This window comes from Phalacrocorax aristotelis, unplaced genomic scaffold, assembly GCF_949628215.1.
Source record: "Phalacrocorax aristotelis unplaced genomic scaffold, bGulAri2.1 scaffold_80, whole genome shotgun sequence".
NCBI lineage: Eukaryota > Metazoa > Chordata > Aves > Suliformes > Phalacrocoracidae > Phalacrocorax > Phalacrocorax aristotelis.
In genome coordinates this window covers 159,091-175,142 of record NW_027441280.1, presented here as the reverse complement: position 1 = coordinate 175,142, position 16,052 = coordinate 159,091, and the positions used below count along the sequence as shown (strand labels likewise).

Below are 16,052 nucleotides of genomic sequence, written 5' to 3'. Positions count from 1 at the left end.
TTTGGAGCTCATCCCTGTCTCAGCATCTTGTCTTGTCAGAGCATGAAGTGCAGATGATCTGTATCCCGATGACATTTGCATGGGATGAATACATTTTCAGAAATAGACCAGATCCGTGAGACTCCTGTCACCTTTGTGGTTTTAACAATCGTAACTCAATTTTATTGACTGACACACTTATGAGAAAACTAATTAACTTTGAAACTTAGCCTCTCCTCGGGGAAAAAACATGTTAGACACCAAGTGAAACCGATTCAGAGCTCCGAACCACGATGGAGCCGACAGAGCTGTTGTGACTTAGTTTGTATGATTAATTAATTGGTTAATAACTATTCTAAGCAGCGCAGAAAGAAGAGCTGGACCCAAAGAGGGTGCGCTGCGCTGGATCCAAAAAGCACCCTTCCTCCAGAGACCCGCCTCAGGTGGCGAGTTCGCTCTGGTGCATGCCGGCCTCCCGAACTTCGGGGTCCGATGTGACCGGACCCCCACCTCCGGGGAGGGTCCTCGTACCCTGCCCAACCCCTGCTTTCCCCTGCAGCCCCCAATGCCCCCACCCCCCAGCCTGCACAAGCAGCCAAACCGGCTGCTGCTTTTGGCCCCCAAACCAGCTCACTTTGGGACCGGTTCTGAGCCAAAAAGCCCAGCTGCTGAGCCTGTTCTCAAGTCCCAAAAATGCAGCACTTGACCTCTGCTCCTCAGCCCAAAACCACACGACTTAGTCCCCTCGCTCAGGCCCTCAAAACGCACGACTCGATCTGTTTCAGGGCCCCGGCATCAGCCACAGGAGCCTGCTCTCAAGGCCCAGGAACAGAAGAGCTGTGCTCTCCCCGTTCAGGGACCAAACCAGCTGAGCCTGGCTGCGTCCCGGCCCCCTCCGCAGTCCCCACGGGCAACGCTCAGGGGCGCGGAGAGCGCAGCCACCCCACAGCCCTGCACCCCCACGGCCCACGCGGGCACTGTCGGGGAGGCCTTGGGAACTGAACTGCGCGGGCCCGGCCCCGCACCCCAGCGGGGCAGCCCAGCGCCGGCCCCGGCAGCGCTTTCTTCCTGCTCTCGCAGGCCGCGTTTCCCCGGCAGCGCCGGGCCCGCACCCCAACCCCACAGGGGGCCGGGCCCAGCCCGCCTCCAGCAAACCGCGGCGGCAGCAGCCAGGGTCCTTGCCTGCCTCGCGGGCAAGGGGGGACCCGCCCGGCACCACAGGAGCCCCCGCCGGGGTCGCCGCCGCCGCCCGACCCCGACGAGGAGCAGCCGAGAGCCGGGTGGGGGCTGCCCCTACTTCCCCACGGCCGGGCACGGGCTCGGCCCAAAACACAACCACCGACCCACGAAAGCGCTCGGCCCGGGGCCACTGCTGCCCGCAACCCCCCCCCGGGGACTCCGCGGACCGGGAGACCCCACAGCCGAAACCCGCCGACCCACAGCGCGCCCGGCCACGCGGCTCCTCACCTGCCCCCCGGCGCGGCTCCGGCTGCCCCACGGCCCGGCACGGAGCCGAACCCGGCCACCGGACCATCCGCCGCCCCCCCAACGCTCCGGGACGGTTCTCGTCCCTTTTCGCTCTGACGCCTCGAGCCGAGCCGGCCCCCGCTCCTCCGAGCTACCGGCGGTGCCCGCTCGGCTGCTCGGGGCCAGGCCCTGTTCTCGCCCAGCCCGCGAGAAGCCGCTCCGGGGTCTCCTCGGTGCGTCCAGCCCCGTGCCGTGCCGGAGCGGGGAGAGCCGGGTACGAGCGCGGAGCCCTGGGGCAGGGGTTGCCCCAGTGCCGCCGACTGTGTGGGGGTGTGTCGTCCCCCCCCGCCCCACGCGGGGGGCGCAACACACGGTACACCCGCGGGGCAGGGGCATCCCCGGGGAGCCGTGCAGCCGGGCTGCGCCGTAGGAGGGAAGGGTGATGTTGGTTTCCCATTTTCCCCGCAGCCTGATCCTCCCCCTCCCCGTACTGAGTCGCCCCCCCCCCGCCCACCCCTTCCCGCGCGTTACAGCCCGCGAAAAAGCTTTTAACAACCCGATCAACAACACTCCCTTTATCCCTCTTCCAGCAGCAGCAGCGAGAGATTAAGCCAACTGCAGCACAGAGGAAGAAGGCAAGGAGAGCCTTTTCAAGCAAGGGCAGGACAAAAATGCACGGCGTGGACAGGCACAGGAGAGGCTGCATTATCTGGAAAGCACAACACCTCCCCAACGGCAGAAAATAAGGAACGAATCGTTTCCAAGGAGCTGCAGCAGACGAATCACCTTTTTCTTTATTGCTCTCCTGCCCTTTGTTATCCAAAGCGATAGGCTTCACCACCGGGCAGAAAATATCTGCCTAGATTTACACGGACAACCAGAAACAATCAAGCCACCCAGGAAAAAGTTCACAGCAGAGGTATAACACATCAGCAGCTAAAACATTTGTTACGCAGGCACAACTAGGCACTAAACAAAGGCTTTCCAACACTGGAGGTCTAGAACAGGTAGACATTAGCACAGAAGCACAAGGGGCTCTGTCACCCTGCACAAATCTCCCCGTGCCTACACACGCACACGTTCAGAAGTTATTTATCAGAAAACGCCCAACTGAGCCATTTGCCACAGTCACCAGACTCACGACGTGATAACACGACATGACACACGAGGTGGGCTCAGAGTTTTAAGGCAAAAATACCTCCCCCGCCCCCCACCCGAGATCTTTCAGGCTCCAGACCTGCCATCTCCCCGCACCAAACCTACCCGGCCAAAGGGTTTCAGGTGGCCCAAAACACAGTACACAGAAAATAGACGGGGAAAGCCCTACATTGTGCAAAAGCGAACGATGCCCGACCAGGGCTTCTCTGCGGGGCCCCGGGCCCGGCCCGGAGCCGCCCCCCCCCCCACCCCGGCCCGGAGCGGCCCGGGCCCGGGCCCCGGCCCGGAGCCGCCCCCCCCCCCCCACCCCGGCCCGGAGCGGCCCGGGCCCGGGCCCGGCCCGGAGCCGCCCCCCCCACACCCCGGCCCGGCCCGGAGCGGCCCGGGCCCGGGCCCGGCCCGGAGCCGCCCCCCCCCACCCCGGCCCGGCCCGGAGCGGCCCGGGCCCGGGCCCGGCCCGGAGGCCGCCCCCCCCACACCCACCCCCGGCCCGGAGCCGCGGCCCGGGCCCGGGCCCGGCCCGGAGCCGCCCCCCCCCACCCCCACCCCGGCCCGGAAGCCGCGGCCCGGGCCCGGGCCCGGCCCGGAGCCGCCCCCCCCCCCACCCCGGCCCGGCCCGGAGCCGCGGCCCGGGCCCGGGCCCGGCCCGGAGCCGCCCCCCCCCCCCCCACCCCGGCCCGGCCCGGAGCCGCCCCCCCCCCCCCCCCCACCCCGGCCCGGAGCGGCCCCGGGCCCGGGCCCGGCCCGGAGCCGCCCCCCTCCCTCCCCCCACCCCGGCCCGGCCCGGAGCCGCCCCCCCACCCCCACCCCGGCCCGGCCCGGAGCCGCCCCCCCCCCCCCCCACCCCGGCCCGGAGCGGCCCGGGCCCGGGCCCGGCCCGGAGCCACCCCCCCCACCCCCACCCCGGCCCGGAGCGGCCCGGAGCCGCCCCCGCCCCCCCCCACCCCGGCCCGGAGCGGCCCGGGGTCGGGCCCGGCCCCGGAGCCGCCCCCGCCCCCCCACCCCGGCCCGGAGCGGCCCGGGGTCGGGCCCGGCACGGAGCCGCCCCCGCCCCCCCCACCCCGGCCCGGAGCGGCCCGGGGTCGGGCCCGGCACGGAGCCGCCCCCCGCCCCCCCCACCCCGGCCCGGAGCGGCCCGGGGTCGGGCCCGGCACGGAGCCGCCCCCCCCACCCCGGCCCGGGCCCGGGGTCGGGCCCGGCACGGAGCCGCCCCCCCCCACCCCGGCCCGGGCCCGGGGTCGGGCCCGGCACGGGAGCCGCCCCCCCCCACCCCGGCCCGGGCCCGGCCCCGGGCCCGGCACGGAGCCGCCCCCCCCCACCCCGGCCCCGGGCCCGGGGTCGGGCCCGGCACGGAGCCGCCCCCCCCCCACCCCGGCCCGGCCCCGGGCCCGGGGTCGGGCCCGGCACGGAGCCGCCCCCCCCCCCACCCCGGCCCGGGGTCGGGCCCGGGGTCGGGCCCGGCACGGAGCCGCCCCCCCCCCACCCCGGCCCGGGGTCGGGCCCGGGGTCGGGCCCGGCACGGAGCCGCCCCCCCCCCACCCCGGCCCGGGGTCGGGCCCGGGGTCGGGCCCGGCACGGAGCCGCCCCCCCCCACCCCGGCCCGGGGTCGGGCCCGGCACGGAGCCGCCCCCCCCCCACCCCGGCCCGGGGTCGGGCCCGGCACGGAGCCTCCCCACCGCTGCCCGAACTCACTCACCAGCGCTCTCCGGCCCCTGGCCACGGCCGCGCTGCTCTCCCAGGCGGCTGCCGCAGGCGAGGGTCGGGCGCTGCCAGGCCTCCAGGAGTCCTGAGGAGCTGGCGGCCACCGCAGGGGATGGCTGCCTGCGGTCGGACTGCCGCGGTGCTCCCCGCCCAGCTCCGAGCAGTCTCCGCCGGCCACGGGCTTCCCACGCCGGGCCGCAGAGGGGCCCCGGCACCGCAAAGAGACACCTCGCGGCGCAGCCGCCCCACGCACCCGCTCCCACCTCCGCTCCGCCGCGCTGCGCCACCGGAAGCCGGAGCCCCGCGGGGCGGCCCTTAGAGGGCGGCCGGAAGGACCGGCCCCCACCGGCCCCTCCCCCGCGCCGGACCGCCCCCGCGCCCAGCCGTTGAGCGCCAGCGCCCCCCTGCTGGCCGGGCCGCGCTCAGCTCGCGAGGGCGCCGTGGGCCGGGCGGGGGGGGACGCGCCGGCTCGGGGCCAGCTCCTTTCGGGGCGAGCGAGCGAGCGGGAAACCCCTGCGGGCCCCGGTCACGGCCGGGCAGAGCCGCGCGCCCTCCCAGAGCTGCTCAACGGGGCTGCCCCTCGTGACACATACCGAGCCGTCCGCGACGGGAGCGGGCAGAGGAGGAAGGGGCCGGCGGCCGCGGGGCCCTGGCCGCAGGCACGGCGGGGGGTGGGGGGCTGGGGCCCGTGGGGCCGCCCTGCTGGGTCACTGCCCTGCGCCGCACCGCGCTGGGGGCTGGGGCCCGACCGGCGCCGGGGGACCGGGGGCAGCCACGAGCAGAGGGCCTGAGCTTAGCCACGGCCAGCAGAACACCCCGAAGCGTGAGACGCTGCAAGGCCAAGGTGGTCCTTGGCAATGGGGGCGCCTGGGCTCGGCCTCCGCCTTACCCGTCCTGGGTCTGCGTGGCGTTCCAGGGGAATGGTGTTTTCCTTGTGCGGAAGGTGGGCTGGCCGGTCGGCCGTGCCCCGGCCGTTACCGATCCTGCCAAAGGCGCTCGCACGCTCTGGCCCATTACTGCTGCGGTGCCGCGCTGTAGCAGAAAGAAGAGGTGTTGTGTTATCTCACAAAAAGCCTCCTATGGTCAGTTGAAGAAATAACCTCTTTCCGTGGCACTGACTCTTTTCGTACAGTCCATAGCCGGCTTTCGGCTTTTGTCTTTACAGCATTCAGTTTGCTTTCTGCCAAGCTTTCTACCTGCTGTGAAACATTTGGATGGTTTTTTCTTTTTGGTTTTTTTTTCCCCTACTTGCTCCACAACTCCCACACCAACCACCCAGCGCGGCTCGCCTTTCAGCCCCCAGACCGAGGAGCCTTGCCCTGGGACGGCCCTTACATGTCAGCAGAGTTGTTCCAGCTCTCACCCTGTCCCTACCCAGCTGAGGACGTCTGTGTCCGTGGGAGGCACCCAGAAACTCCCCCTGCTGCGTGGCAGTCCCCTGCCCCGTCAGAGAAAACTGCGGCAATATCGGCTAAGTTTAAAAGCGTCGGCAGGAGGTGCAGAATACGTAAATAAAGCGGCGGTTGGCTGCCGGGTATGGGTGCAATATAAATACATTTTGTTTATAGGCCTTCGTGCCTATTCAGCGTTGAACGGCACCGCAGCCCACCCAGCCCGGGGCTCGGAGAAGGGTCTCTCCAAGGGCACAACCTAAGGCAGCGCAGGAAGCCCAGCTGCCACGCTCCCAGTCGCTACGGGACGCTCGCTTACAGCTACACCGACGAGGGTACGGATGAGGCTGGAACTAGCAGAAATGCTGACTCTTCTGGCCTTTTATTCGTGGAAGGTACAGCGCGCGAGCCTCGGCGGCTCACAGGAGAAGCGTGCAGTGCTGCCTGACTCTCATTCTCAGCTCACGTACTACTGCCAAAGCTCCTGCCCTGTGCTGTGCCAGATGCCGGCTGGCGTGAGCACCTGGGCTCCTGAGGGACCCCCTTGTCCTGAGAGCCAGAAGTACTCACTTCCCTTTGCATGAGGCCTGTAGGAGATATACCCTGCAATTTTAAAAATCTGTATCAAACGTGGCAGACTCAAAAGAGGGCATTTTTAAAAAGGCAGGTTTGTTTTCTTTTTTAACTTTACGATCTACAGCCTAGCAAAGAGCTCCCTTTCAGTGTCAGTCGCTTGGCTTTCTCCCCTACTGACGAGGTCCCAGCCGCCCGGTGAGATCTCGCTGGAGATATTCTCAGTTTCCCTCGAGTACGTGGCTGCCCTGGCCCGAGGCCAGCGAAGAAGCTGACTTTGCCCGTGCCTGAATCAGCAACACGTCCAGCAGGCGACTTGCAGAGCCCAGGGAACCCTCGTAAAGAGGTTTGGGGGTGGGGCGCGCCACATCTGCGGCATCGGCCGTGGGAAAGGACCGGCGCAGTAAAACAGGTGGGTGAAACCGCGGCGCGCGCCAATACGTGCTGCTGCCTGGGGCATCGCTTTGCTGCGGGTCAAGTCAGATGCTCTCTGTAAGAGCGAGTCAGGGTAAAGGCAGCAGCAGATTTCTTTTCTGCTCATTTTAACAAAGGCTGGACGGAGCCCATAGAGGAAGGCACTACGCGTCTTGCTGGGTTGGTTTCCCTGCCTTCTCGTAAGCTGTCGCGGAAACTTGCACGAGGAAAGCCTGTGCAAGCTGATGATGACAGCCACACACGGTTGAAGAGGGAGCAGATGGTGAGAGCAGAGGTACGCGCTCAGGCTGTGCGCTGGAAGCTAATGCTAATGCTGCAAAATAAAGAGTGGATTTTCTTTTTTGGGTTTAGGTGAGCGCTAAACATTACACGTGCGTGTGTGCGTGTGTCTCTCGCAGGTTTTTGTCATACACCCCACCCTCCCACCCCAAAAAAACAACCCACACATGCCACGCGTTAAACAGTGGTTTTCCATTGTACTTAGACGTGCTTACATAGGTGTGTTGGTTTGTTACTTTTTTTAATGCAGAAACAGCAATACGATAGATTTAATACAGCTAGCAGTTAGACGGGTGTAGCTTTAGAGCGTCGGCTGTTTACAAAGCAACTGCACACCTTCTTTAACTCACAGTTTAAACAAATGAACTTGCAGTGCATCACACGTGCTTTGTACAGTCACGTTCCACACGGCAGGTCAGATGCTTCACCCTGCCTTGTCCTTGTTCCCCCGACTCCGACGGGACCGCCGAGGCCATCCTGGGGACAGCGCCGCTTTCTAGCAGCTGGGTTGCTTGCCTGGACGCCCCACAGACAAACAGTCATTTCCCCACTGAACCTCTTCTCAAATATTTTCCTACCCCTGCAGGCCCCACGTCCTTTGGTTCATATTTCCTTTTTTCCGGGCTTTATGCACAGGACCGATGATTTCCAGAAATAGAAACAGAGGCTGATTCAGTCCAGGCTAAACATTCTCTGACCTAAACCAAACTGCCTTCGAAGAGATAGCTGTACTGTGGGCACCACCTCGGGAACAGAAGTTGCCCTGTCATAAAAAAAAAAAAAAAAAAAGAAGGAAAACAAGGCATTTCAGGCTGAGGAGGCTGAACGGTGTGCTGGGGGCGGTGGGGAGTTGGAAAGAAACAGTTCAGACGATCAGAGCGAGCTTAGCGTTGCAAAGCGTGCCATTATTTTTAATTTGGCAGTCAGAAGAAAATAGATTCCGACACTGATTTCCTGTGTGCTGCGGGAGTTCTCGCCTCAGCATTCCTGTGCACCATTTTACTTTTGTGTCCCGTCTGCTTTGCTTTTGCGCTGTAGCTCTCCGGTTCTAGCTACGCTTCCCACCACCCCCGTTACTCTTTGACAAGCCCAGCTCTCACTGTGCTTCCCTTCCCGTATGCGCGTGCAGGGAAAAGCCCGCGCGTCTGCCACTACAGGACACGCTCTGGGAGGCAGGAGAGATGACGACGCTCCCTGACAGAGGACACAGCTGAGGGGCGGTCCGCCGGGGCTGGGGAGATGGCAGCACCTTCCCTCAGCTGCCCCATCCGAGCACGGGTGCAGGTGAGCACTGAGGAGAGACAAGCAGGCAGGAGCCGCAGAGCGAGAGAGAAAATAAAATTCACGGGTGGGTGCTACTTACGTCTCATTTTTAGCGCAAGGGATGAATTCTCAGCACATTCTTGGAGCTGCCCCTTTGGGACTCACGGAGAAGAGGGAGGTTGGCCACGCGGTGCAGCCCAGCTCTGCTTCCCCTAAATGGTTTTACTGTTCAGGTGTTGCCCTAATCTGGCCGGTACCCCTGCAAAGAGTTTGGGATTTCTGCTGCCTCTCCGGGCCAGCCGCAGACCCTGACTTCATCGCAGCGAATGACCCTGCACTCCTCAGAGCGGTTGCCGAGTCACATCCCGCTGCCTTCCCTGCAGAACTGGAGACCCTTTTTCAGCCCTTGCCCCCTCTTCTCTCAGCTCGTTGCCCATCCCTTTTTCAGGGCCGGCACCGATCCCGCCTCCAGCTCGCCCTGTCTCCACCTGCGAGCGCCCAACAGGAGCTAAATGTCTCCTCAAGGACGCACGGAAGAGACGCGCAGGCAACCCAGCACAGACCCCCTGCAAACATCTTCTTTCCATTTTCTTTCCTCTCCTGACACGAAGAGATGACTTAGGAAAAGCGTACTGCTCGCATTTCACCTGCACTGCTTCTACTTTCACTTTCGCTCTCCTTGGCAGTAATTAATAGCGGTGGTTGGGGAGGGCTGGGGCATTCCCCCAAAGCGGCTGCAGTTACATCCGGGCGGTTGTGGCACTCCATTAGCTTTGTCATTTTAAATCTAAATCTTCTGGAATTGTTAGTTCTCGTCAGGAATCACCCGCACCTGCAAATTTTCTTAATGCCTACGCTTGAACCCAGCCACTGTTTAACAGCTCACCTTTATTTCTGTTCATTTAAGAATCTAAAGCTTCGTTTACTGCTTGGGTTGGAAGCAGGAGCTGTCGCTGCCTCTGAACTTTCTAACAGCCCTGTTACAATTTCAGTATTACCCACTCCCAATTTAGCTTTCCAGTTCAATTTTCATTGTAGATTCTAAAACTGTCCTTATTTTGTTTCTGATCAGGAGTCATTAATGCCTGCAGTTGATGTAATAACGGCTGTATTTAGATTGAGCTATTAATGACTCGCAACTCTATTTATGGCATAAAAAAGGACTGCCTTTATTTTTTTTTTAATTACAGATTAGGAATAATGACTGCCTGGTTTGCTCAGTAATAGGTGCGATTAAATTTAGTCACGACTCCTCCCTAAATAAAATGTATTTATTTGCACTCTAACAATTTAACCTTCCCTTTACCGGCCAGGGGCACCGACAAGTGCCCGTGCGTACCTCCGCTCCCCCTGCGCCGGCTCCCCAGGGAACAGCCTCTTACCCTGACCAGAGCCTGCAGCGGCCCGTTGTCGTCCCAGCTCCTCGCCCTCGAGAAAGCGGCCGCCTGAAGCGGCAGCAGATCCGCTGCTGCCCAGAGGGGATGGAAATGGCGCGGGGTAAATGATAATATGAAATGATAAATGAATGAAATGATCTCACAAGGGGGAAGAAAACCAGCAAAGCAAAAAACAAACCCCAAACAGAACACCATACCACTAAACCATCTCACCGCCCCCTCAGCGCCCGAAACAACATCCCGGGAGAAAAAAAGCAAAGCAGGCCACAAGGGACCTTTCTAGTACAGATGCTGCCAAAGAGTGCCAAGCTCTGGAATCCTTACCTCAGGCAACGCCTCCGCTTCTCTAAACGCCAGAGCACGCCTGCCCGGGGGGCTGAGACAGCCCCAAAGCTGCGACCGCCCGAGGGAACACGGGAGCACCGACGGCAGAGAAGCCCAGGGGCAGCAAGAGCTGCCCGAGCCCCGGCTGGGGCTCTTCGACCCCCGGGCCCCGCCCCCGCCCTTCCCACAGCGCCCCGCAAAAGGGGCGGGCCGAGCCCCCCCGAGGGATGAAGGCTCGCAGGGTGGCAGCAGAGAGCAAAGTGCACCGCACAGCACCAAAGTGGGTGGGTGGGGCCAGGTGGGTCGGACATCAGACGGCCCGCCTGCCCATCGCCGGGGGCAGGGCCCGTTGCTAAGAGCGTGGCGAGGGGTATCAGGACCGCCCTCAACGGGCTATCGCAAGGGGTCAACACCTGTCGCTAGGGGCTGTGCCTACACGGTTCCGGCCCCCACGGTGACGTCACCACGTAGCGTGCGGGGGGTCACTAAGTGGCGTGGAGAAGTGAGCGCGGCAAAATGTCGCTACAGCCCGTGCACGGCTGCTGGCTGCAGTACCGCAGTTTGGTCGCACGGTGGCAGCAGAGAGCTAAAAGGTCGCCACTGCGCATGCGCGGCTGCCCACCTGCGGTACGAGGGTTTGGGCGCTCGGTGGAAGTAGGGGGCAGAAAATAAAGCGCCACCGCGCATACGGAACTGCCTGGCTGCAGTACCGGCATCTGCTTGCACGGTGGGAGCAGCGACCAGAGGAAAACTTCAGCCTGGGGAACGGGCAGCTTCCCGTCTGCAGTACCCGGTTTTGATCGACCGGTGACTGCCGCGATCGGGTAAGGGGCGGGTGGAAATCTCTACCAGGGTAGCGCAGCTCCCGCCTGCAGTCCCGGGGTTCGGTCGCTTGGTGGAAGCAGCGAGCAGAATACAAAGGGTGGCCACTGCGCATGCGCGGCTGCCCACCTGCAGTACCGCGGTTTGGTCGCTCGGTGGCAGCAGAGAGCAAAAAGGCCCACTGCGCATGCGCGGCTGCCCATCTGCAGTACCGCGGTCTGATCGCACGGTGGCAGCAGAGAGCAGAAAGAGACGCCACTGCGCATGCGCGCCTGTCCACCTGCAGTACTGCTGTTTGATCGCACGGTGGCAGCAGAGAGCATGAAGAGACGCCACTGCGCATGCGCGGCTACCCACCTGCAGTACCGCGGTCTGGTCGCACGGTGGCAGCAGAGAGCAAAAGGGCGCCACTGCGCATGCGCAGCCGCCCACCTGCAGTACCGCGGTTTGGTCGCACGGTGGCAGCAGAGAGCAAAAAGGCGCCACTGCGCATGCGCGGCCCCCCACATGCAGTACCCGGGTTTGATCGCACGGTGGCAGCAGAGAGCAAAAAGGCGCCAGTGCGCATGCGCGGCTGCCCACCTGCAGTACCGCGGTCTGATCGCACGGTGGCAGCAGAGAGCAGAAAGAGGCGCCACTGCGCATGCGCGGCTGCCCACCTGCAGTACCCGGGCTTGATCGCACGGTGGCAGCAGCGACCAGCAGAAAAGGCGCCACAGCGCATGCGCGGCTGCCCACCTGCAGTACCCGGGTTTGATCGCACGGTGGCAGCAGAGAGCAGAAAAGGCGCCACTGCGCATGCGCGGCTGCCCAGCTGCAGTACCGCGGTCTGATCGCACGGTGGCAGCAGCGAGCAGGAAGAGACGCCATTGCGCATGCGCGGCTGCCCACCTGCACTACGGGGGCTTGGGCGGTCGGTGGAAGCAGGGGCAGAAAGTAAAGCGCCACAGTGCATACAGAACTGCCTGGCTGCAGTACCGGCATCTGCTTGCACGGTGGCAGCAGCGACCAGCGGAAAACCGTCACCGTCGGGAACGGGCGGCTGCCCGTCTGCAGTACCCGGTTTTGAGCGCTCGGTTACTGCCGCGAGCAGGGTAGCGCAGCTCCCCCCCGTGCTGTTCCGCGGTTCGGTCGCTCGGTGGCAGCAGCGAGCACAAAAAGGCGCCAGTGCGCATGCGCGGCTGCCCACCTGCAGTACCGCGGTCTGGTCGCTCGGTGGCAGCAGAGAGCAGAAAAGGCGCCACTGCGCATGCGCGGCTGCCCACGTGCAGTACCCCGGTCTCGTCGCACGGTGGTAGCAGAGAGCACAAAGGCGCCACTGCGCATGCGCGGCCGCCCACCTGCAGTACCGCGGTTTGATCGCAAGGTGGCAGCAGCGAGCACAAAAAGGCGCTACTGCGCATGCGCGCCTGCCCACCTGCAGTACCGCGGTCTGATCGCACGGTGGCAGCAGAGACACAAAAGGCGCCACTGCGCATGCGCGGCTGTCCACCTGCAGTACCGCGGTCTGATCGCACGGTGGCAACAGAGAGCAGAAAGAGACGCCACTGCGCATGCGCGGCTGTCCACCTGCAGTACCGCGGTCTGGTCGCACGGTGGCAGCAGAGAGCAAAAGGGCGCCACTGCGCATGCGCAGCCGCCCACCCGCAGTACCGCGGTTTGGTCGCACGGTGGCAGCAGAGAGCAAAAAGGCCCACTGCGCATGGGCGGCCGCCCACCTGCAGTACCGCTCTTTGGTCGCACGGTGGCAGCAGAGAGCAGAAAAGACGCCACTGCGCATGCGTGGCTGCCCACCTGCACTGCGAGCGTTTGGGCGGTCGGTGGAAGCAGGGGCAGAAAGTAAAGCGCCACTGTGCATACGGAACTGCCTGGCTGCAGTACCGGAATCTGCTTGCACGGTGGCAGCAGCGACCAGCGGAAAAACTTCACCCTCGGGAACGGGCGGCTGCCCGTCTGCAGTGCCCGGTTTTGATCGCTCGGTGACTGCCGCGAGCAGGGTAGCGCAGCTCCCCCCGTGCTGTTCCGCGGTTCGGTCGCTCGGTGGCAGCAGCGAGCACAAAAAGGCGCCAGTGCGCATGCGCGGCCGCCCACCTGCAGTACCGCGGTTTGATCGCTCGGTGGCAGCAGCGAGCACAAAAAGGCGCCACTGCGCATGCGCGGCTGCCCACCTGCACTGCGAGCGTTTGGGCGGTCGGTGGAAGCAGGGGCAGAAAGTAAAGCGCCACTGTGCATACGGAACTGCCTGGCTGCAGTACCGGAATCTGCTTGCACGGTGGCAGCAGCGACCAGCGAAAAAACTTCACCCTCGGGAACGGGCGGCTGCCCGTCTGCAGTACCCGGTTTTGAGCGCTCGGTGACTGCCGCGAGCAGGGTAGCGCAGCTGGCCCCCGCTGTTCCGCGGTTCGGTCGCTCGGTGGCAGCAGCGAGCAGTGACACATCGTCGCCACTGCGCATGCGTCTGTTCCGGGTGCGGTACCGCACTTTGGCCGCACGGTGTCAGCAGGGTCCACCATCGCCACTCCGCATGCGCGATTCCCGGCTGCCGTAGCACAGCACGGCGGCAGCGGCACGACGTCCGTCACTCTTCTCTGGGGCAAGACCCGCGCCGGCTCTGGGTCACGTTCGCCGGGATAACGGAACTGTTACTGCGTGCGCAGAGCTCATGTTTCTCTGCACCTTCCCCACTCCCGCAGCCCCAGCAGTGTCAGTCGTTGCCTCCGCACCGCCCACCACCAAAGTGCCTCGAGCATTTTAGTCCTTCCGTCTCGACTGCTTTAAAAATCAGGTGGCCGCTACCGTCCTCCCTCCTGCCCCACTCACCCCCACCCCACGCCCTAGGGAGGAGAAGCAGCACAAACGACCTGGGGAGAAAGGTCCCCTTTCCCACCCCCCACCCCCCCGGAGTGAGCCCCATCAGTTGCTGTAGGCCTGCGGCATCAGGGCTGTGACAGGGAGAGCAGCAAGTCAACAGGTCCTAGAGGGTTAAAGAAGAAAATCAATCAGGGGAACACAGCTGCCCTTCCGAAGGCAGGCTGCCTGGGGTGAGGGGGGCAGCTGTGCGTCAGGGCACGGGGCAGCCAGGCAGACCAGGTGCCAGTGGCTGACCTGCAAAGGACTTGTGCGCTGCTGAGCCTTGGGCTTCGTTGGCTTGGCAGCGCCTCGCCTCGCCTCTGCACTGCCAGCACCCTGCTCTGCTCATCCTGCGTAAGCATAAGGCTTCAGCGAGCACAGAACAGGAGGCCAGGGAGAGGGAGGACGTCACCGGGGGAAAAAAGAGTCATGCGGGGGGGCCATGTCAGGGGAAAGCGTTTGGGAGGGCACAGACACACGCAGAGGGAGGGCGGGGGAGGAGGCGGACACCGCTGGACAGGGGCATGTCTGGGCAGACACGCCACGGGGAACATGCATGGGGATGACTGACACCAGGGGGTCCCCCCAGGATAATCCACAACGGGCAACTCACCTGGGCTAACCTGCAGCAGATGATCCGCTCCAGATAACTGACCCGCTCCGGCGAATCCATTCCAGATAAGCCCCAGCAATGCCCCTCAAACTGCCGGTGTTTCACCCCAAATTTTCCCCAGTTTAGGGTTTTCGGTGGGTTTATTTAGTTTTGGTGATTTCCGGTTGGATGGTTTGGCTTTTTTTGTTGTTGTTCGGGTTACTTTGGTTTTGTTCGTTTGGGGTTTTTTTTTTTTTTGCTTTTCCATAAGGTAAAAGTTGGGATTGCTTTTCCAAACGGTTCACTTCCGGGTTTTTTTCACCCTTTCCACAACATTGAAATTGGCGATTTTTTGCTTTTGTGCATGAGAATGGTTAGCAGGGTTCCGCCCCCCCACCCCCGCTTTTTTTACCCCCCTCCTTTCCAACTGCACAAACCCAGCAGGAGTGGGCTTTCCCAAGAGCCCCGAATTGTTTTCTTTCCCCCAAACCTGTTTGGGGTTTTTCACCCCCCATTGCAGACCCAGACTCAGGGGCTTTGGAGTGTGTGTCTGCCCTGGCAGCAGCTCCCAGGCTGCCTACGCAGCCCCAGAGGGGAAAGTCCCCATTTGGGGGAATCGGCCCCAAATCGGGATGGGAGAAGGAGAACAGGGAAGGGGCAGCATTTGAAAGCGCTTTTGTGCCTTCAGTTGATTGGGGGGTGGGCTGTGTGTCTAATTTTTAAATCTTCTCTATAAACATCTCTATCAACGTGGTTTCTTTGCATTTTAAAACCTTACATAGCATAGACATTTGCACTATGTGTCTACTTACACATCCTTACGGAGTACATCTATATTTTATATATACTATCTGTTTTACATTTACATACAACATCTGTTTAGACTTAGCTATTATATTTACACTTACACCTATTTAGGCTATTTACACTTACACAGAATATCTCTTTACACATACCTGTTTAGACTTCCATATTAACACGTACATAAAACAGCTATTTAGGCTAGCTATCTGCTTACTTACCCTTTGACACTTCAATCTTTTTCGACTTCTCTATTTAGACATCTACTTACAGTTATACCTCGGCTTATTTCACTCTATATAACCTCTATTTAGATTACACATCTACTTAGACTATGTAACACACACTAAGCGTAGATGCTCGCTCTAGTCAGACTTTCTTCTGCTTTGAATTCCTTCATCTATCCTTTTCACTTTAAACTCCTTTATTTTTTGATCTAGATATATAGACGGTCGAGTTACTTTTGTGTTTTAAAACCCTGCATCTCGATGCAGAATTTTTGTATCCCGAAATCCGTTATATAATATAGGAGAGATAAGTTCTTATCTCAAAATCCCTTTATGCATCTATAAATTAATATTACACATGTCAATATATATAAGAGGTTTTTGTAATAGCCCCCCTGAATTTTCAGGCATTTTGGGGCTGTAACCCCCCTTTTTGGGGGGGAACCCCTACATGACGCCCCCACTCACCTGTTCCTCTGACGCATTATCAGCTCCCCCAGTGACACCGGGGCACCCCACATGACATCATCACACCCCCCCCAGGACTCCCCCAATTTTATTCACCCCCAAGAAGGGCACTAAACAAGGGAACCTGCTCCAACCTGCAGCTCATTACTTTAATAGTGCCATTTACAAAGGTACACGCACACCCCTCCCACACCCCCCGGAAAAGGGGGAGCTCTGCTAAAATCTAAAAGGTGGGGCAGCCCCCCAAACAGCTGCAGCCCCCCCAGCCCCTGTCCGCAGGCTGGCGGCTGCCCCACGGCAGAGCAGGAGCGTGCCAGAGGACGGT

The 16,052-nt window shown here is 62.1% G+C and overlaps 1 long non-coding RNA gene across 1 annotated transcript; it reads right to left on the bottom strand.

Annotated features, from left to right (window-relative positions):
• Window positions 1-7,090: 7,090 nt before the first annotated feature.
• Window positions 7,091-9,742, bottom strand: LOC142051236 (uncharacterized). Its single transcript, XR_012658367.1, has 3 exons — window positions 9,629-9,742; window positions 8,347-8,505; window positions 7,091-7,746 (listed from the first exon to the last, which is right to left on the bottom strand). It is a non-coding gene; the product is annotated as an uncharacterized LOC142051236 (long non-coding RNA).
• Between the last annotated feature and the right edge of the window lie 6,310 nt (window positions 9,743-16,052).